The sequence below is a fragment of the Nicotiana tabacum genome, chromosome 7 (genome assembly GCF_000715075.1).
Source record: "Nicotiana tabacum cultivar K326 chromosome 7, ASM71507v2, whole genome shotgun sequence".
NCBI lineage: Eukaryota > Viridiplantae > Streptophyta > Magnoliopsida > Solanales > Solanaceae > Nicotiana > Nicotiana tabacum.
In genome coordinates, this window is record NC_134086.1 from 12,539,756 (window position 1) to 12,561,846 (window position 22,091).

Sequence of the window (22,091 nt, forward strand, 5' to 3'; positions counted from 1 at the left end):
TTTTTTTTGTCTTTTTCTTAACAAAAATATGACAGAAAACATAACTGGGCCCTACTTGCTTTATTTTCACACTTCATCCTCTCTTTTTTTCTCCTTTTTTTCTTTTTTCATTTACCCTCAGCTATCATTGGTCTGTCAAATGACCCTTTCACCCTTGAATATTGCAAAATGTAGCGCATAGGATGCATCAGGATGGTTTTTTATTTTTTGGGCACACCTGTCCTAGATGGACTCAACCCTTGTGTTGAGTCCCCAAAGTCAAATGCACATGATGCAAACAAGTATTCTTACTAGGGATCCGACATGGGGCTGAGTTATTCTAGGTTCAAAACCTGGTTATGTTGTTCTACCCGAGCGGACAGCTCGAGCCAAGGGGCGCTACGTATCGGGAACCAAAAGACCATCCGGCTTTGTAACGTGTCCGAGCTTCTTCCTAATTTAAGGTATGACACTAACAAAAGAGGAGTCACGCCAACATCCCCGAAGATGAGAAGAGAAGGGTTTTGTAGCAGTTTATATACAGTTTAGATAATATCAACCAGTTCGGGTAGTTCGGGTTCATGCCGGGGTGATCTACCACAGAAGCTATCCACCTTATTAGGAGGATGGTGGAACAGTACAGGGATAGGAAGAAGGATCTCCACATGGTGTTTATTGATCTGGAGAAAGCGTATGATAGGGTTCCTAGGGATGTCTTATGGAGCTGCTTAGAGGATAAAGGGGTCCCGGTTGACTATATTAGGGTGATTAAAGACATGTATGATGGATCTAAGAGTCGGGTTAGGACAGTAGGAGGCGACTCTAAACACTTTCCAGTTATTATGGGGTTGCACCAAGGGTCTGCGCTCAGCCCATTCCTATTTGCCCTGGTGATGGATGCACTGACTCATCATATTCAAGGAGAGGTGCCATGGTGCATGCTATTCGCTGATGACATTATTCTAAGTGACGAGACACGAGGCAGCGTCAACGAGAGGCTAGAGATTTGGAGACATTCTCTTGAGTCTAAATGTTTCAAGTTGAGCAGGACGAAGACGGAATACCTCGAGTGCAAATTTGGAGTTGAGCCGATGGAAGCGGGAGTTGAAGTGAGGCTTGACTCTCAAGCCATTCCCAAGAGGGGTAGTTTCAAGTACCTTGGATTGGTTATTCAGGGGATCGGGGAGATTGACGAGGATGTCATACACCGTATAGGGGTGGGGTGGATGAAGTGGAGGTTAACGTCGGGAGTCTTGTGTGACAAGAAAGTGCCACCGTTACTAAAAGGTAAGTTTTATAGAGCAGTGGTTAGACCTGCAATGTTATATGGAACTGAATGTTGGCTGGTAAAGAACTCACATATCCAGAAGATGAAAGTAGCAGAGATGAGGATGTTGAGGTGGATGTTTGGGCATACAAGGATGAATAAGATTAGGAATGAAGATATTCGAGAGAAGGTGGGTGTGGCCCCCATGGAGGACAAGATGCGGGAAGTAAGACTCAGATGGTTTGGGCACATTCAGAGGAGGAGCACTGATGCACCGGTGAGGAGGTGTGAGCGACTGGCTGTAGTGGGCACGCGGAGAGGTAGAGGGCGACCTAAGAAGTATTGGGGAGAGGTGATCAGACAGGACATGACACGACTTAGGATTACTGAGGACATGGCCCTTGACAGGGAATTATGGAGGTCGAGCATTAAGGTTGTAGGTTAGGGAAAAGTTGTGAATATTTCTACAGCACAATAGAGTGAGACTAGCCAGTTAGGAGTTAGACTAAGAATGTCATTGGTCGTCTATTGATGCAGGGCTTTACCTGCTAGTTTTACTATACCAACCATCTATTTCGTATTTCGTATTCTGTATTTCATATTTCATATCTCTTATACGGCTGTTATTTTATTATGCATTTTTATGGTACTAATATATCGGCTCCTGTTGCTTTTTGAGCCGAGGGTCTCCTTGAAACAGCCTCTCTACCCTTCGGAGTAGGGGTAAGGTCTGCGTACATATTACCCTCCCCAGACCCCACTTGTGGGATTATACTGGGTCGTTATTGTTGTTGTTGTTGTTGTAGATAATATCAAAACGGTAAAAAGCAATATTTAGCACATTAGGCCCAAACATGTAATTAAAACCAGATAATAAATAAAAGCCAAATATAACAATCATTCTAAGCTCGAATTCTTGAATCCTTAACCAGAGATTCTGGGTTCTGATCCCCAGCAGAGTCGCCAGAGCTGTCACACCTCCTTTTTCCTACCCTAGAGGGGATATAAGGGAGTTTTTTTCCCAATTTAAGTGACAATCGAAACGGGATTTATTTATATTATTCAGAGTCGCCACTTGGGATAATTTATGGTGTCCTAAGTCACCGGTTTAGAATCCCGAATCCAGGAAAGATTGACTCTGTTTTACAGTCCGCGAACATAGAAATCCGAGCAAGGAATTCTGTTAACCCGGAAAAAGGTGTTAGGCATTCCTGAGTTCTGTGGTTTTATCACGGTCGCTCAACTATTATTATTGGCCTATTTAACTAATTTTAAAACATTTTTGAACCTATGTGCATTTTATTCCTTTTAAACCGCTTTTAATAATCCAATCATTATACAGCTAATTATTTAATTACACGTTGCGAATTATGTCACGGGAACCGTACCCATGATCTATAACATGTTTATTTTATTAGAAAAATTAAATTATGGTCGGGTCACATCAATATACCCCCGGATTTTAAAAATTAAGCATCACAAGTACATCACGGGAACCGTACCTGTAGCTATGACGGTTTATTTAACTAACGTGCCTAAAGCAAACTACGAAAGTTCAAGGCATTTTGTACATTAGTTAAGATAATTAATATGAGGGCCATAGATTATACGATTCAAATGTACGAATGGCACGCCTCAAAACTATTCGACTAAATGAGCTATGGATATTCATATTAAAGCTAATTTGAAATTAGGCGTCGCAGCTACGTCACGGGAACCGTACCAGTAGTTGTGATGTTTATTATGACGCGCCTAAAGCAAACTACTATGTTCATATGTTATTATTTTCCTAAAGTAACGTGTGAAATCCATTTCATGGCCGAATCAGAAAAATTCCATTACGTGCGGGCCGAATTTTGGACACGCAGACAACATAATTTGTCAACAAGCCAAACCTAAATCTGCACATTCATTTGACTATTCTATTGAAAGACATCATTTTCCTCAAGTGAATTTGGAATAAAATAAAGAAAAAATGTTGGTTCATGTGCTTCAAAAGGAGTGAGTACATATATGATGAGTGTACGACTACAAAATTATTGACACAAATCAGACCATACCAACTCAATCATCAGACCGCACAAGCAGAAGCTACATATCAAAGCTTTATATACTTTATTTCACAAATCAGAAAGACAACGATAACACAAGTTTCATTAATACATAAACGTAAATCCAGTTTATAACAAAAATACATGCCTTTTATGCTATTTCAATATGTATAACAACTGAATTTGAGATCTACTGACAGAATAAAACAAACAGATCGACACAAAAAGTGATCACAAATAACAGTAATGGAAGATATAGAACAAAGCAGGAGACATATTAATACAGAGTTTCCTCCTCAACTAAATATTTTTATAACCAACAATAGTCTACACAAAATTGCCAAAAATTCAAAAGAACTAATACGAAACAACATTGAGAGAGAAGAAGGAATTGACCTCTGTTATCTCGGAAAAATGCGACTATGCTACATGACCGGAGAACGGAACCTCAACCACAGACCGACGATAGTCTCGAACGGAACATTTTTCTGATCTACAACAACCAGCAAACAGCCCAAAATAAACTCGATTCACTCAAATTCTATAGTCGAGATCCAAATCCCAAATCAGAACTGATGAAGCAGATGCTATTTATATTTTTCTAATTGATAATTTAGAGTTAAAAATCAGTGGAAAGTGAAAAATGAAGAACAGTCCCTAAAGGAAACTCTAATTTTTAATTTCTCTGTTTCTGTCCGGTTCGAGTGCTTGATTAAATTTTTGGATTGCTCATTCTTTGACTCGACAGTTTCACAATTACCACAGAATGAACCCATCATCTGTTGGTAATTTCGATAACCATCCTTGACCAGTGAAGAGAGGTGAAAAGAGAGAGAGTGTTCGAGAGTGAGGGGGATTATCCGTTTGCTGAAAAAGAAGCAAAACGATGGGGGAAGGGTCCAAGAAGATGGGATATCAGGGGTGGGGTGTTTTTTATGTCAGCGGCGCCTGCAACTTTTTGGTGTTCATTTTTTGGGATTTAGGTTTAGTCCCCTCTCATGAAATGGTTGATTGTCCTAGGGATATTAGAGTCTAATTGTTTTATAGGGTTTTTTTAGGTTAGGGGGTATGGACCTAGGAATTATGGGCTTGAGAATTATGGGCTAGGTCCAAAATTAGGATTAAAAATGGGTTGCTCGAGCCCAAGTTTTATTCTTTCTCCGCGAACGAGACTAAAAATACGATCTCATTTATTAATTAGTCCTACTTAAGTAAAATAACTGTTAAAATAAGACTAACCATTAAAACAAAACTATTTTGGTATTTTTCAAGATTTAAAATGACTACAAAACATTAATGAAACTATTTTTGTAATTTTAATTTTCTTGTAATAAAATAAAGTAGAAGAGTCAAAATTAGTTGAAATAACGATATTAGGCCTAAATTAAATATTTACATACTAAAATATAAAAATCTTGGAGAGGGTCAAAAATCACATGTCTATAGGTTCCGAGGGCGAAGAAGCTTCCTCCGACAAGGACCGCGCTGCTTAGGCCAAGTAATTCTCGCTTTTGTTTTGAGGCCGATCGCCCTTTGTAAAGAATTTTTTTGATCGGGCCATGTGGCCATTGTAATAAGCTTTTGACATATACAAAGATCTTTTCCTCTTTATGTCTTGTTCTGTGAAATTTCATTTCATTTCTGTCTCATGAAATTTATGCCTTATGAAATTGTTATTCATAGGTTCGAGGTTTGGACAATTTGACCGAAATCGAACTAGCATAGTTTTTGCAATCGAGTGAGTGCTTGCTCGGACTCGAAATAAGGTAACTCATAGGTTTTATTTGAACGAGGAAGATCTTTCGAACTCAATGCAAAAAATAGCCCTTAGGCTTTTGTGTTAGGCCGATATGGCCTTTGTAAAAAGAATGTTTACGACTTTTTCCCCCTTTTTCGGCTTGAAAAGTTTTTATTTGTATTCGCAAAATCTGTAATGCCTTAGCATGAAATAAGGGATTGTTCAAGAGTTGAGCAGTTTTATACTCATTAGAGTTTTTAAGGATTGATATTATCGAATCCCTTTATAATTTTGCCGAGGGTAGCACTTTAACCGGTTTGCAAAAATATTTGAAGGCCTGTTTTATTACGGAATTCGGACGTCTCTGAACCTTGTTAATTTGGTGTAGCCTTCTTATTTGGGACTTGCCTCTTAGGATTATATTCCCTTTCTGCTTCGAGCTTGTCCGAAGTGTCAGTCCCCGAGTAGGGTAGCTATGACCTATAAAAATCGAGGGTCGCCTTTAAGGTCTTATGATCTCGAAGTTTTAATAGTTTGATCTCTTTTATTTTTTGGACATTAGTACCCGAGCGTGGGGTTCCGTTATGATCAGCCCTTAAGCTTGTTCACATAATAGATCAATAGTACGAAATTATAAAGTAGAAAAAAAAATTCTAACGCATGAGATATCGGCAAGGAAAAATACTTCTTTCAATAGATGATTATACATGTGTACATGTTTCATGATATGGCTCGAGTAACCTATATGGGCACGGTTCGTTCGATTGTTTGGCCCTTATAAAATTTACCTATCGAGACCCTGCTGTTACGAAGTAATTTCCTTGCAACAAAGTTGACATTGAAGGGTAATCCCCCCCCCCAAGTATTCGAGATTGATTTTAAAGAAGCCTCGGATACTATTGAATTTTTCTAAGTTAGCACGATCAATGGTTTCCTCGTTAAAAACCTTGCCAGAAAAACCCATTTGGGACAAAAAACAGTTTAAGGAAAAAAGAGAGCAACGCGTGCTTTCAGACCTAAAGACTTTGTATTGAAGAATCCACGTCGTTCTTGATCGAACACCTGGAATTTGTTAGTTTAAAATATAAATGAAAATGAAGAAGGTCTTACCTTAGCAGTAGTACCACTTTAGAAGTGACATGTTCCAATTGTTTGGTAATGGTTTGCCGTTCATAGTGTTGAGCTTGTAGGATCCCTTTCCGATGATGTCGAGGACCTGATATGGTCCTTCCCAATTTGGACCCAATTTCCTTCATTTGGGTTTCGAGTGTTGAGGGTGACTTTTCTTAGCATCAAGTCCCTAATTTTAAAGTGTCGAAGATTTGCTCTTCGGTTGTAGTACCTTTCGATCTGTTGTTTTTGTGCCGCCAATCGAATGAGGGCGGCCTTGCATCTTTAATCTAACAATTCTAGGCTCGTATTCATGGCCTCGTTATTTGATTATTTTGTTGCATATCGAAACCTGAGGCTAGGTTCCCCTACCTCGACCAGGATAAGGGCTTCAACACAATATATCAAAGAGAACGATGTTTTCCCGTACTAGATTTCGACGTCGTGCGGTACTCCCAAAGAACCTCGGGCAATATCTCTCTCCATTTTCCCTTAGCATCGGTCAATCTTTTCTTAAGATTTTGAATGATGGTTTTGTTGGTTGATTTGCCTTGTCCGTTCCCACTGGGATGGTATGTCATTGATAGAATCCTTTTAATCTTATGATCCTCGAGAAATTTAGTCACTTTGCTGTCGATGAATTGCTTTCCGTTATCACACACGATCTCGACAAGCATCCCGAATCAGCATATAAGCTTGTCCCAAATGAAGTCTATGACTTATTTTTCTCTGACTTTTTCGAAAGCTTGTGCTTCAATCCACTTAGAAAAATAATCAGTCATAAATAAAATAAACTGAGCTTTACCTGGGGCCGACGATGTCCATTCCCCATTTTGTAAATGGCCATGGGGATAAGACCGAATAGAGCTGATCTTCGGGATGGTGAATCATCGACGCATACCTTTGATATTTATCGTACTTTCGAACGAATTCTTTTGAATCTTTTTCCATATCAGCCCAATAGTACCCTGCTTTGATGACTTTGTGAACCAGTGATTTGACATCGGAGTGGTTCCCACAAGTGCCTTCATGAATTTCCCGTAGGACGTAGATGGTGTCTCCTGGTCCCAAACATATCGCCAATGGCCCATCAAACATACTCCTGAATAACGTTCCATCCTCGGCCAAAGTGAACCGTGCAACATTGGTGCGTAAAGTTGTTAACTCCTTCGGATCTAACGGGAGTTTCCCGTTCTTTAGGTAATCAATGTACTTGTTCCTCTAATCGTAGGTCAAACTTGTAGAGTTTATTTCGGCATGGCCTTCTTCAATTACTGATCTCAATAGTTGTACGATAGTCCCCGAGTTAAGTTTGTCATCCTCGACCGATGACCCCAAGTTTGCAAGGGCATCAACCTCGTTGTTCTATTCCTGAGATATGTGTTGTAAGGTCCATTCTTTAAATCGATGTAAAGTTACTTGTAGCTTGTCCAAGTATCTCTACATTCGATCTTCTCGGACTTCAAAAGTTCTGTTGACTTGGTTTACCACAAGTAGAGAATCAAATTTGGCCTCGATGACCTCTGCTCCCAAACTTTATCCATCTCGAGACCTGCAATCATGGCCTTATACTCGACCTCATTGTTAGTTAACTTTGAAGTTTTGATAGACTGTCTAATTATGTTACCCGTGGACTTCAAAATGATGCCCATCCCGGACCCTTTCACGTTTGAAGCACCATCCGTGAAGAGGGTCCACACCCTTGATGATGTACCCAATTTTAGTAACAGTTCCTTTTCGACCTCGGGTACGAGGGCTGGCATGAAGTTGGCCACGAAGTCTACCAAGATTTGGGACTGGATAGTCGTACGGGGTTGATACTCGATATCATACCCGCTGATCTCAATGGCCTATTAGGCCAATCGACCCAAGAGTTCATGTTTGTGCAAAATATTGCGAAGGGGATAAGTAGTTATGACATAAATCGGGTGGCATTGGAAATATGGTTTTAATTTCCTAGAAGTGCTTATTAAAGCAAGCGCTAATTTCTCTAGGGATGGGCATCGGATCTCGGCCTCACCTAAGGTCCGACTAACATAGTAAAAAGGGAATTGCCTACCTCTTTCTTCTCGAACTAGGACCTAACTTACCGCTATTTCCGAGACCGCTAAGTATAAGTAAAGTTGCTCGTCTGCTATCGGGGTGTGAAGCAGTGGAGGGTTTGACAGGTATCACTTCAGTTCTTCTAAGGTTTGTTGGCCTTCCAGGGTCCATGCAAAATTGCTCTTCTTCTTAAGCAGTGAGAAGAAACGGTGACTTCTATTTGAGAAAGTCGAGATGAATCGCCCTAGGGCGGCTATGCGTCTGGTTAGACTCTGCACGACCTTCACATTATCTACGACTTTGATATACTCGATAGCTTTAATTTTATCGGGGTTGATCTCGATCCCCCGATTGGACACCATGAAGCCGAGAAACTTGCCCGAGCCGACCCCAAATGCACACTTTTCTGGGTTGAGTTTCATGTTGTATCTTCTTAGTATATCGAAAGTCTCCTGCAAATGTTTCAAATAGTCCTCTACTCACAGGGACTTAACTAGCATGTCATCAATATAAACTTCCATAGATTTCCCTATTTGTTCTTCGAACATTCGATTTACTAGGTGTTGATAAGTTGCACCATCATTTTTTAGTCCGAACGGTATTATGTTATAATAATAAGTGCCGTATTTAGTGATAAACGAAGTCTTTTCCTGATCCTCCAGTTTCATCTGTATTTGATTGTACCCGGAGTAGGCATCGAGAAAATTGAGAATCTTGTGGTCGGTCGTGGCATCGATCATGAGATCTATGTTCGGCAAAGGAAAAGAATCCTTAGGGCAGGCCTTGTTCAAGTTTTTATAGTCTATGCACATTCTAAGTTTATTTCCCTTCTTAGGGACCACCACTACGTTTGCTAACTATTCGAGATATTTTACTCCCCGAATGGACCCTATTTTGAGAAGTTTGGTTACCTTGTCCTTGATGAATGTATGCTTAACCTCGGACTGGGGTCTTCTCTTTTGCTTTACTGGATGGAACTTCGGGTCCAAGCTTAGTCTATGGGTGGTGATCTCTAGTGGAATCCCTGTCATATCGAGATGGGACCAAGCAAAATAATCTATGTTATCTAAAAGGAATTGAATAAGTTTTTTCCTGAGCTCGGGATTTAACCTCGTGCCTAGGTATACCTTTCGATCGGGCAGATGCTCGATCAATATGATTTGTCCCAACTCTTCGACCATTGACTTCTTTGCGTCAGAATTGTCGGGTATTATGAAGGTTTGAGGTATCATATAATCATCATCCTCAAAAGTTTCTTGCTCCTCCGATCGGGCCGAAGCCAGTGCCTGTGATTTCTATTTGACTTCCTGCTTTCCCTTCGACTCTGATCCTTTTGTTGATAAAAGCGCTAATACCGGTATCACCATACACCATTTTAACTCCTTCCGATGTTGGGAAATTCAGGACTTGATGAAGTGTCGAGGGAATTGCCCTCATGTTATGGATCCAAGGCCTTCCGAGCAGTGCGTTGTACCTCATGTCACCCTTGATCACATGGAACTTTGTTTCTTGGATGGTCCCATCCACATTTACTAGCAAAACAATTTTCCCTTTGGTGGTTTCACTCACCATGTTGAAGTCGTTAATACTCGAGCTGCAGGCACAATTTGATCTTGTATGCCGAGTTGCTCTACGACCTTAATCGAATAATATTGGCCGAGCTACTTGGATCAATCAACACACGTTTAACTTAAATTTTATTCATAAGGATAGATATTACCAGTGCGTTATTATGAGGTTTTTTCGATCCCTTCTGCATCCTCATCGTTGAAAGACACGGTCTCTTCCAGTAAGTAGTCCAGAGTCCGTTTTTATTTTGTGATTGTCACCTTGGTGCGTTTGAATATCGGTCCTTGGGGAATATCGACCCCTCCGATGATCATGTGAATCACGTGATGTGGCTCTTCTTGCTCGTTCTATTTATTTGAATTTCTGTTTTTGAAGTGGTTCTTGGCCCGATCACTTAAGAATTCTTGAAGGTGCCCCTCATTGAACAGTTGGGCTACTTCCTCCCTTAGTTGTCTGCAATCTTCTATTTTATGTGCATGGTTGCCGTGATACTTGCATATTTGGTTTGGGTTTCTTTGGGCCGGATCGGTCTATAGAGGTCGAGGCCACCTGGTATCTTTGATACGCCATATGGCCGATATTATGGCGGAAGCATCTACGCTGAAGTTATATTCTAATTGTCGAGGTGCTTCTTTAGACCCGGCATCCCTATCGAAACCACTCTTGCTCATGAGCCCTCGGGAGCTTTGTCCTCGATCATTCTTTCTATCATTCCGAGTGGGGTTGTGTCCAGACTCGCTATTTCTCCGATCTCTTTCGTATGGCTGATATCAGTCTCTGTTCGATTGTGGTTCCCGATCGACATCCCTTTTAACTCTGTCCACGGGCCTGTTGGGATAAATCGAACCAATTGGAGCCCCCAATCGATCGTCTTCGACCCTAATCTTTGACTGATATCGATTATATACATCGGACTAAGTGATGGTTGGATATTCAATCAAGTTCTGCTTTAATTGTTGTGAAGCTATTGAACTTCGTTCGTTAAGACCTTAAGTGAAGTCTTGAACAACCTAATCGTCGGTGTCCAGTGGAAAATCCATCCGTTCCATTTGAAGTCAAGATACGAATTCCCTGAGCATCTCGTTGTCTTTTTGCCTTACCTTGAATAGGTCCGATTTTCTAGTTGCAACCTTAATGGCTCCAGCATGTGCCTTCACAAAAGAATCTACAAGCATAGCAAATGAATCAATAGAATTAGGTGGCAAATTATGGTACTATATCATGGCACCCTTTGATAGATTTTCTCTGAATTTCTTCAGCAACACAGATTTAATATCGTGATCTTCAAAGTCATTTCCCTTAATGGCGCACGTATATGAGGTGATGTGTTCGTTTGGATCTGTCGTCCTGTTATACTTTAAAATCTCGAGCATACGAAACTTCTTTGGGATTGGCTTCAGAGCCGCACTTGGGGGGAAAGGTTTTTGAACAACCTTTTTGGAATCAAGTCCTTTCAATACCGGTGGTGCCTCCAGGATTTGGTCGACCCTAGAGTTATAAGTTTCCACCTTCTTATCATTTTTCTCGATCTTCCTTTTCCCTGTCTCGATTCACTTCACCAGCTCCTCGAGCATTTTTACGATAGCTGGAGTAGTTTTTGTTTCCCCTCTGTTCGACCTCTTTGGCACCGATTCGGATCTGTGAACAACTTCTTATGATGGCTCGAACTTGATCCTGCTTGGTGCACGATTCTGATTTTCGAGTTGTGCTATTGCAGCTTGTTGAATCTGCAACATTTCGAATATCATTCGAAGGCTAATTCCGCCTTCTTCACCGCTCTATGCATTTTGATCCGCTGTTCGAGCATATCTGCGGACGCTATTTTTGGGATCGACGCCCAAATTTCCATTAATGGCGATATGGGAGCTGACGTCGATCGGATCCACGGCCGGCACTCCACCGGGATCGACTGGAGGTACTCCGTTTCCTGGGGCAGCTATGTCTTCATTCTCGCCATGGAGATCAAGGTCGTTGTCTCTGTGTGTGGGTGCTACTTGGGAGTTTGACATGTTGATCCTGAAATCAAAGACACTTTAAAGAACATGCGTAAAATAATGTGTGTTACAAAAATTGTACCAGGCAATCACTATTATCCTTAGCCCCACGGTGGGCGCCAAATTGTTTACCCTTAAAATCTCTCTCTCTCTATATATATATATATATCTGGGTTGTGATTATGACTTTTCTTAATTCTTGCATTTGCTTCAACATATGATGATTCACTTTCTTGCAAAATCAAATTTTCCCTTGCCCTTTTGCTATCACTAATTAGTAACGGGTTCATAAGTTAGACATTATGGATTTTGAGTTGAAATAATAACTAGTGTAATTGTAGGAAATCCTTTGTAATTTAGATTCTCATTCTAATGACATTTTGTTAATTATCATACCATTCGAGGATAATATTTGAAGATTAGCTAATGTATCGAATATGAATCCAACCTTAATTCAAATATTGAAATTCTTGAATAGTCATGAGAAGTTTCTCCTATTTGGAATGTTAAAGCAAAGAAGAAAGAACTGTAAAGAATGAAAAAAGTTGGAATGCTCCAACTCTTAACCAGAGCGCACACCAAAGACCACTGCCATTTATTTATCATCAAAGTCAAAATCATTTCTTTTTGTAAGTGGATCTCCAATTTTTTGGAATGCTCAAATTTGTCCTTATACTAGAGGTGTTCTAGAAACGTTCATCGATCAGTTAATTCGTTCTAATTTTATTCTTCATCCTTGATGTATAAGGAGCAACAGGATGGACATGTGATTTCCACATAACATAAAGGAAAAACTTCCATGCCGACAGAAACGTGATATATGTAATTTTATGTATCTTTAATTCTATTTATATTTATTTTCACACACATACACACATATATATATTAATCATATGTGTGTTTATATATGTGTGTATATATATAGTTCTGTCTCGAAATAGTGAGTCCCATCAAAATTACAAATCCATGATTAAATCAGCCACTTGCACATAATAAAGTACCCACTATTGCTTGCATTAGGATAGACTGTCTACATAACACCTCTTGGAGTGCCGTTCAGGAGCGAAGCTACAGCCAATCAAGGGTGGTCAACTGATCATTGATGATAGGCTAGAAACCTGCATTTTAGCAGTAGTTTATATTTTAATTACTGATTTTTACGTATGTTTGAGCTTAAATGATGATGATTTGCACTTATTACGTGTTTTATGCCTTGCAGATAATGATTCTGAGTTAAAAAGATAAATTGGAGCTAAATCGAATAATTTGGAGCTTTGAAGTCTAAGTAAAAGTCAAAGAATTAAACTGGGATTGCATCCGGAGCTCGTGGACCAGCGTTGCATATGAAAGTTGGAAGAAAGCACATCCGTCAGAGCAAAATGTACTAGTACATCGCACAAGGCGTGGCATTAAGCGTCGCATGAGTACAAAAGTTTTTCAGAAGTTTAAGAAGTTTAGAGACTTGCAGTTTTTAGGTCTGACAGAAAAATACACTAATATGACGCAGGGCACATGGCATAGTGCGACGCGTTATACAAAAGTCTGTTAGACAAGTGGAGTTCAAAAGTTTGCAACTGAGTAAATTATACTAATACGACGCATAGTGCGATGCATGATGCGACACATGAAGTGTAAAAAGTTTGCAGGTTTTCCTACATCGGCTCAAAGAGGGTAGTTTCGTCCGGGTTCGTTCCTACTTGGTATAAATACACTAGAAACATGTTTTTTGAGGGGATTTTTGACCTACGAAAGATTGGAAGAGCACTGGAGACTCAAAGCAGAAGAAATCATGATTCTTTCCTCAAGTCAACACCCGAGTTTAGATTGAATTCATATTTTCTTATTATTCAACTTTATTTTCTATGAATTTCTCCATGAATATGGAGTAGTTTACCTTAGGGTTTGACGAATATAGTGGATTGACTGATATTTATGGATTTAACTCTAGTTCTTTGCTTGAATTCGTTTATGGAGTTTTAAATTGATTGCAACTTTATTCACCGATTTATTTAATCGAAAGAGGAATATTTTGGTGATTTTCTTTGCATTATTTTGTCGGCTTAATTCAGTGATTCTTATAAACAATCGAAAGAGCTTGTTGAATTGCTGATTAAATCAAATTAGGAGAATATTCGGGAGACATTTTCCTGAAGACTAATCCATTAACGCATGCTTGCATATGTTCATAGTGCTTATATTAGTTCACATAGTAGAGCTAAGATTTAATTGAGAGAGGAGTCTTAACTACACGTTTGAACTAATCATCGAGTGAATTCGTGAGAATCATTAGAACTTAGAGTGAATTGAACTAGAGTTAGATCCAAATAGCTATCTTTCACCTATCCTATCATGACCCTTATTTCTCCCATTGATATTCGGTGTTGATCAACTCTTGTCTTTCTGTGATCAATTGCTAATTGTTTTAGTTTCAAAGTTAATTTTAGTTATTAATCATCCCAACCAAAGTATTAATTATCTTGAATAGCGTTAAGCTAGAAATTACTTGAGCATTGTTTTAATCCAATCCCTGTGGAGACGATAATTAAACTATACTATCTTTGGCTAGCGAGCATCAATTTCGTATTGTGTTTTGCGCTCATCAAATTTTGGCGTCGTTACCGGGGATTGGCAATCAATTGTGTTCAAAATAGTTTTGATGCTAATTCAGGAACCTATTTTATTGGCAATCAATAGTGTTCAAATCTCACTTGTGTGCAGGCAACATGTTTAACTTCTCTGGTGTATGACTCGATCTTCTTCAAAAGAAGTGATTCCATACAATCCAGAGGTGGAAAAGCATCTGCGACAATTAAGGAAAGAGAAAGAACTCACCGAAAAGTTCTTGGGGAAACCTTTAACCCAAGAACACATGGCTAATAACGATGACGACGAGGTAGATTTAGCTACAAGAGAGATAGCACAACATAGAGAAGAAGCTGCACAAATAGTAGCTGAGGCAGCCCGTGGAGTTGCTGATTAGACCATCAAAGATGATGGGGGTCGAAGATTAAATTTTAATCGACCCTTGGTTGAAGACCAATTCGAAAATATAGGACTCAAGCCTGGTAGAGCATTGGGTGATTATACCAGACCAGTCTACAATCAGGGACTAACCTGTGTCAGACATCCACCCGTAGAAATAAATAATTTTGAGTTGAAGCAAGGTTTGCTTCAAACTATTAAGAACAATTGTGTTTTCAGAGGGAAGGTGAATGGAGATCCTAACATTCACTTGATGGATTTTGAGGAAATCATGAACACCTTCCAGTACAAAAGATGCAGTCTACTTAAGGGCAATCCCCTTTTCACTGAAGGTGATGCGAAGCACTAGCTTCATCTATTGGAAGATATGACTAAAAAGTTCCTTAACAGATATTTCTCAGCTACAAATAAAATTCAGAAGGAAAATTCACAACTTCTGCCAGAAGGATACTAAAATAGTTTTCGAGGCTTGGGATAGAATCAAGGAGATAGTGAGAAAGTGTCAGCATAATGGGATTGAATTGTGGATGCAACTCCAGGACTTTTGGGATGGACTGACACCTTCGTCACTATCAACTCTGAGCAGTGCAGTTGGAGATCCTTTAATGAAGAAAACTCCTGAGGAGATTGTTGCAATTCTTGATGAGCTCTCTAAAGATGCTAACCAATGGCCCGCTGAGAGTAATTATAGAAGAAAATCAGTTGGGGTTCACCAATTGGATTCTAACACATCAGTGCAAGCCCAACTAGACTTCATGGCCAAAGAGATAAGAAAATTGACCTTAGCCAAGGTCCAGATCCAACCATCATCAGTTTGTGACTTCTGTGGAATGGGTCATCCAACGCATGGGTATCAGGCCTCAGCTGCAGATGAAGTGGTAAATGTTGTGGGAAGTTTTGACAGAGGCAACTATCAGAGTGGTAATAATTTTAACTCTATGGGGCAAAGACACCCAGGCTTTCTTGGAATTCATCAAATGGTAGTCTGAACTTATGACAAAAGAATAATCTGAGACCCTAGGGACAAGGAGCTCCAAGATTTTAGAATCAGCAAAGGTAATAATACCAGCCTCCACATTCTAATCAGTCTAGCATGGAAGATCTAATGAAGGCTTTCATTATTAAGACAAATGAGAGATTTGAAACCATGGTGCAGCTATTTGAAACTTAGAGAGGCAAGTGGGGCAGATTGCTAGTCTGTTATCCAAGAGGTCTCCCGGAACCCTCCCAGTGGATACCGAAATTAATCCAAAGGAAATAATAAATGCAGTATCTTTGAAGAATGACAAAGTATTGCAAGATCTGTTGGTAGCAAAGAATAATGAGTTGACCGAAAATCAAGTTAAGAATAAACGAGAGCAGAAAAATGATGAGCATCATAGGAATAAAGTAAGGTAGAGCAAGAGGATGATTTGAAGAAGAAGAAGAACAAATCTCAAGTTCCAACAAGGAAGAAGAAAGATAAACAAAGATGTAATTATGAGATCGAATAGAGTAAATATATGTATGCTCTACCTTTCCCTCAGAAGCAAAGAAGAGAGAAGCTGGACAAATAGTTTGGGCGTTTTCTAGAAGTGCTCAAACAGGTGCATGTTAATGTACCTTTTACAAATGCCAGCATATGCTAAGTTCTTAAAGGAGATATTATCCAATAAGCGAAAAGTAGAGGAGACATTGGTAGTCAATCTCATAGAGCATTGTAGTACTATTCTGCAAAATAAGCTCCCTTAAAAGCGTGGAGATCTAGAGAATTTTACTATACCTTGCTGTTTAGAAAGTACAAAATTTGAAATATCTTTGTGTGTTTTAGGTGCTTCCATTAATCTTATGCCTTTGTCTATTTATAGAATATTTGAGGGAGAAATTGGAGAAATCAGATCTATACCCATGTCCTTGCAGCTGGCGGATCAGACCACAATCATACCTGAATGAATAGTAAAGGATGTGCTAGTTCGAATGGACAAATTTATGTTCCCTGTGGATTTTATCGTGGTGAACATGGAAGAGAATAGGGAAGTCTCACTGATTCTAGAGAGATCTTTCTTGGCTACTGGCAGAATAATTCTGGACATTCAAGCAAGATAGCTCATGCTTATAGTGGGAGAATTAGGGGTGGTCTTTAAGATGGAATGAGAAATAGAGCCCCTAAAAGAATCAACTGGAGAGAATAAGTATTATAAGTGTGGGATGTACCCAATGAAGATAGAAAAGAAGCTATCAGCATAAATGTGTGCACTAGGTCGGGTGTGCAAAGGAGATCCTGACTTCGATTCAGACCCCGACTAGATGTAACAAGGGAGTTTTCTTTACCTCTTGCCTTTTATTTGTATGTCATGGGGACATGCTATAATTTAAAGTGTGGGGTGGGGGATGTAAATATGTACGTGTATGTTTGTTTTCTTGTGTTTTGCTTGAAAATATAAAGTAATTTGACTTTTTCCGACGATGGATTTCCTCGATTGTCTTCTTGAGGATCAAAGTAGATTTTTTCTTAGGTAGTGTAACAATTCTCCCTTGATTTTGTTTGTGTTGCAGTTCTTTTCCAAGGATTTTACTTGAACCGGGTGTAGTTAATTTTTTTTTATTACGATTAGTGAAGTCTTGTGTTATGGTATTAAATGAAGATGACTTTTCTTGACTTTGTTATGCCTTGAGAGTAGTGAGTGCCTTAGTTGTGATGCCTAGGCTCAATTCTTGACCCATGTAAAAGTGCGTGAATTTGGTTGATTTTGATGTTGCTTAACTGCTTTGACTAGAGAGCCGGGATAGATTTGGTCCTAAGTGAGTTATGTGCCAATGTGTGTGTGAGATTTTGTTGATATTCTGTACATGTCAGTTGATATCTAGAACTTGCCTCGTGTGTTTGCAAAGCGAAATAGCAATCTTGCTCAGTCTAGGAAGTGATATAGGCATTCCTTTGTTGAGCCAATAAGAAGTTTATGACCCGCTTAATTGTTGTGTATCATGCTTAGCCCCTTTGAGTCTATAATCCTATTTCTTTGGTAACTACACTACAAGACTGATCCATTTTGTTTGAATTAACTATTTGTTTGAACCTTTTATCTTTTTTGAGCACTTGACATTGTTATGAGCGTGTGAAAGGCTAAGTGAATGTAAGGTTGGGTTTTCGAGTGCAACTAAGAAATATATAGATAGGTGCACTATTTGAAAAGTTAAGAGAATCACTTATAAGGAATTGAAAGAAGAAAAAACGAAGTTGCTTGAAAAAAAAATCAGAACTTAGAAAGAGAAGAAAAAGAGTTTGTATATGCATTAGAAAAAAATTGATTCCTTGCTAGTGGTATGTTCTCATTGTGTCTGTGTTTAAAGAAATTAGGAGCTTGATGTTATTATGTGTGAAGGTTGGGTTTTGGTTCAACACAAGTGTGGGATTTAAATTGTTAATGTACATGTATTAAAGTGCTTAGGGAGGTGTAGTCACTATCTTCAAATGTATCCTACCCGTCTCGCAGCCTACATTACAACCAAAATAAAGTCCTACTTGATCTTTGACCGAATAAGCGCAATTAGTAGATGTAAAACGGCCGAGCCTATGGTACGTTTTCTGTGGCGCGTGAATTTTATTTCTGAGAGTGAGTTAATTCTTTCTATCTTGAGTTTCTATTTTTTTTAATGTAATTATATGAGGAACTATTGTCTATTTTTTGTTGTGAGTCCACATAACTTGTGAAGGAAAGGTAATGACGATGACCTCTGTGTTAGAGTAAGTGAGCAGGTTGTGAAAGATGCGTGGTGCTTTTGACTCGAGCTTTGAGGCTAGGATATTATGATATGGTGCTTAGTATGCTTTAATAAAATTCTTGGCATGATGCATTAGGGAAGTTTTTTGATGAACAAGTCGTCCATGTGTGAAGTGTAGTTTGATTGCTCGAGGACGAGAAATGATCTAAATGTGGGGTGTTGATGGTAGGCTAGAAACTCGTGTTTTAGCCGTAATTTACACTCTAATTACAGTATTTTACATGTGTTCGAACTTAAATGATGGTGATTTTCACTTATTACGTGTTTTATGTCTTGCAAGAAATGATTTCGAGTTAAAAAAATAAATAAATTGGAGCCAAATCGAAATATTTGGAGCTTTGAAGTCTGAGTAAAAGCCAAAAAGTTAAACTGTGATTGCATCCGGAGCTCGTGGACTAGCGTTGCATATGAAAGTTGGAAGAAAGTGCATCGGCCGGAGCAAAATGTACTTGTACATCGCACAAGGCGTGGCATTAAGCGTCGCATTAGTACAAAAGTTTGTCAGAAGTTTGAGAAGTTCAGAGACTTGGAGTTTTTGGGTCTGACAGAAAAATACACTAATATGACGCAAGGCGTGTGGCATAGTGTGACGCATTAGTACAAAAGTCTATAAGACAAGCGGAGTTTAGAGATTTTGCAACTGATTAAATTACACTAATGCGACGCATAGTGCGATGCATGATGGGACACATGAAGTGTACAAAGTTTGCAGGTTTTTCTACTTCGGCTCAAAGAGAGTAGTTTCAACCAGATTCGTTCCTACCTGGTATAAATATACTGAAAATATGTTTTTTTAGGGGACTTTTGACCTACAAAAGATTGGAAGAGCACGGGACACTCAAAGCACAAGGATTCATCATTCTTTCCTCAACTCAACACCCGAGTTTGGATTGAATTCATATTTTTTTATTATTTAACTTTATTTGTGATGAATTTCTCCATGAATATGGAGTAGTTTACCTTAGGGTTTGACGAATATAGTGGATTGACTGATATTTATGGATTTAACTCTAGTTCTTTGCTTGAATTCGTTTATGGAGCTTTAAATTGATTGCAACTTTATTCACCGATTTATTTAATCGAAAGAGGAATATTTTGGTGATTTTCTTTGCATTATTTTGTCGGCTTAATTCAGTGATTCTTATAAACAATCGAAAGAGCTTGTTGAATTATTTATTAAACCAAGTTAGGAGAATATTCGAGAGACGTTTTCCTGAAGACTAATCCATTAACGCATGCTTGCATATGTTCATAGTGCTTATATTAGTTCACCTCGTAGAGTTAAGATTTAATCGAGAGAGGAGTCTTGACTACACGTTTGAACTAATCATCGAGTGAATTCGTGAGAATTATTAGAACTTTAGAGTAAACTGAACTAGAGTTAGATCCCAAATAGCTATTTTGCACCTATCCTGTCATGACCCTTATTTCTCCAATTGATATTTTGGTGTTGATCAACTCTTGTCTTTCTGTGATCAATTGTTAATTGTTTTAGTTTCATAGTTAATTTTAGTTATTAATCATTCCTACCAAAGTGTTAATTATCCCGAATATCGTTAAGCTAGAAATTACTTGAGCATTGTTTTAATCTAATCCCTGTGGAGACGATAATTAAACTATACTATCTTTAGCTAGCGAGCATCAATTTCGTATTATGTTTTGCGCTCGTCAACCACCCTTCATCGAAAAATTACATTGTATATATAAGTAAAATACTAGATTTTAGAGGTATATAACATATATTGAATACTCTTTCTCGAAAACTTTTTTCACTTCTTTCAAGTTTGAACAGCCTTAGGAAAATTTCAAACTTCGCCACTAATACCGTTCTTCTCTGGGCCCTGCAAGAATACAGAATGTCTTGTGCACCTAAAGCCTATTTTGCATATAATAAAGTAAAACAAACTGATGAATGGCAGCAGAATCTAGAAAATCTTAAACGTAGGTAAATATGGAGAATGACTTGGGCACCAAGCATAAGGGACCATTTCTGCTTCAGTTGATCGAGCTATTTATAGAACTGCAGCCCTTCTTTTATACTCTTCTGTTTCTTCAAAAGTTAGATACTTCTATTTAATGACTTAACAGTGGCAGAAAGTTCTATTCACTGCCTACATATATGGAAATATTTTTATCTTATTATTCACTCCCTAGTCCCTACATATGGAAATGTTACATTGGATTCTGATTTAGTTAATTACTGCTATTAGCATTAAAAAAGTAGCCTTTTATAAAGAGGCACTTGATTCTTCCAAATTGTGTATTTAATCAAGTGTCACATAGGATACAATAGTTTTGACAAAGAACTTATATTTGTGATAAGAAATTTATATATATATATATATACACACACTATCTCCGATTCAATTTTGATGAGGCAGTTTGATTCGGCACGGAGTTTAAGATTTTTTTTTTTTTGAAAATTGCGGTCTTAAAAGCTTTATGGGGCCATAATATTTGTGTGGTTATAAAAACTTCTCATTAATGGTTGGGTAAAATGAAGAGTTTAAAGTTGAATTATTTCCAAATTAAAAAATGTGTCATTTATTTTAGATCAGACTAAAAAAGAAAGTACCTTATCTAATTTGAAACGGATGGAGTATTAATAATTTATTCAAACCTCTTATGCAAATCTACAGTTACCTAGCTCGTATTAGTTTAGGATTTACGTTATATATAATGACAGTGTAAAGATTTTTCTTAATGTCAGTAAATTATAATATGTGATAGTAGGTTAGTTATAATTATTTTATAGATTGTCTGTTACTAATATGTATAATAAAAATTTAGCTGTAGTCACCTTAAATAATCTGATTGTGTAAATATTTTTCGTGCAGGACTTTCTATTAGCGCTTAATACTTTATTTTTTTAATATCTTATCTTTTATGATTTAGTATATAATAATAGGGAGAAGAGGGTGGTGAAAAGAAAATAAAGAACTTTGGGGGTGTGAAATGCATATTATCGCTTCTTACGTAAGGAAAAGGCGCGTGGATACTCCGTACGGTAGCGTGTGGAAATGAAATTATTATGCTTGTAAAAGAAAAATATTAGAAATTGCATTTCCACGTAGCTAGTGAAAAAAAGGGAATCCAATGTTTCACTGTTTTTCGAGTCTTTAAATGTCGGCTACAACTCATATCGTCTCATGAGTTATTGACGATAATTAACCAGGTGTCCCTTTAAAGGCCTGTGAGTATGATAGATTCATATCTGGTTTATGGTTATCATTGAAATAAAATTATCTGGTTTATGGATTATCTTAATTTGATCTTAATTCTACGACTAAAAGAAGTTTTACAATTATCCACTCTCAGTGTAGGATAAAATAATACCTAATTATGAAATTAAATTAATTTCGAAATTGTTAAGTAAAAATTTAAAAATTTAACCAAACACAGAATAAAATAATAATTTAAATCTAATTTTGAGATTATTATTTCTTATCATATGTACCAAACGACTCCTAATAGATGAAATCTACTGCCTCAAGCCTGCTTAATTAATACGAATTCGTGTCGAGTAGGCTCACTAAAGGATAAAATATTTTCTATCAAGAACTTCTCAATTCTCATGACTCTAAGTCTAAAACCTC